Genomic DNA, 1,497 nt, shown 5'->3' on the forward strand with positions numbered 1-1,497 from the left:
CAGTCTGATGCATTAACCCACAGCGCGACACCAGGACTCCACAAAGGATGTGTATCATACAACAAAGAACACAATACATAATACTGTATATTAAATTCCATGTGGTCAATGGATTCCAACAGAATGCATTTAATTTTGGCTTTATCTGCAGCCACCATGTAGTTGCAACTCAGTTATGATGTGATCATTGGACTTGCATCCCATTCCTCTTTTCTCAATCATATTCTCAGTAAATTTAGCTGACATGTGATCTGCTGTTAAAACTATCCTTCCTATTATTCAAACTAAGTCATTCCATGGAAGCCTTTTTCAGCACTAGCAGCAACACACCATTCTGCAGTAACCCCACTCTAAGCAACACCGCAGACCTTGAGAGCAGACATTTGTAACATATCACAGTAAAATTAGTATTATCTTTCTCTTAATATAATTTGCTTGTTATGATCATATACTTTAATTTTTGATGATGACTGTGTTTTAAAGTTGGCTCCCTCATACAAACCAGTACAATCTGGCTTCAGCACACCACCGTGGTCCCACTCAACATCAGTGTTTTCTCTCTCCACGTTCCCCTTTTTGTGTTCAGCCATGAAAAAAGCATATAGAGTTGGAGTTTTCGAGAGTCCACTGGGTGGAGATGATGGGACTGAGGTCAGGATCCAAACCAAACCCAATCCATTGCCATTGAGTAGATTCTAACTCTTATCTTATGTGGGGGTTTCAAGGCTGTAAAGCTTTATGGGAGCAGACAACCTCATCGTTCTCCTGTTGAGTGGATGGTAGGTTGAACTGCCAACTTTGTGACTAGCAGCCCGATGCCTAGCCTACAGGGCCCCAGGGCTCCTTCAGATAAGCTAAAGGTCTCTACATTTTCACAGGTACATATACATGTAGCTGGCCTTCTTGGGAAATATTACAACTACTTTGTGTTGGGCATATATTTACTGATAGTACTTGTAGAATTATGGAGAAAAGAGATCTATTGTCTCTTTTGTAGGAGCCCTGGTAGTGTAGTGGTTCTGAGCTGCGCTGCTAACTGTACGGTCAGCAGTTAGAATCTCCCAGGCACTCTACGGGAGAAAGGTGAAGTTTTCTGCTCCTGTAAAGATTTGTTGATTTACAGCCTCGGGAACCCTATAAAGGGTCGCTATGAGACGGAACTGACTCCATGGCGCATCACCACCACCACCATCGCCCCTTTTGTATTATGGGCTAGGTGATCTGCTTAGTCACTGCCCTTCTTAAGAGATAGAAGAAAGCAAGTAGAATGCAGAAAACGGAGAGAAGAACCAAGCAGCTCTCCCATTTATCCTGACCTGGAATGCTGAGGGTCCAGAAGCCCCACAGAGAGCTAATTCACATGCCTACCATTACCTAAGCCGATACCAGCTCATACTTAAAGTCTTTCTCCCTGACACAGGAAGCCATTTACAGACATTACCTCATCCTTTCATCCTCACATCAAATTGCAAGGCAGGTAGGTAGCAGGTGTCCTCA

The sequence above is a fragment of the Chrysochloris asiatica genome, unplaced genomic scaffold (assembly GCF_000296735.1).
Source record: "Chrysochloris asiatica unplaced genomic scaffold, ChrAsi1.0 scaffold00250, whole genome shotgun sequence".
NCBI lineage: Eukaryota > Metazoa > Chordata > Mammalia > Afrosoricida > Chrysochloridae > Chrysochloris > Chrysochloris asiatica.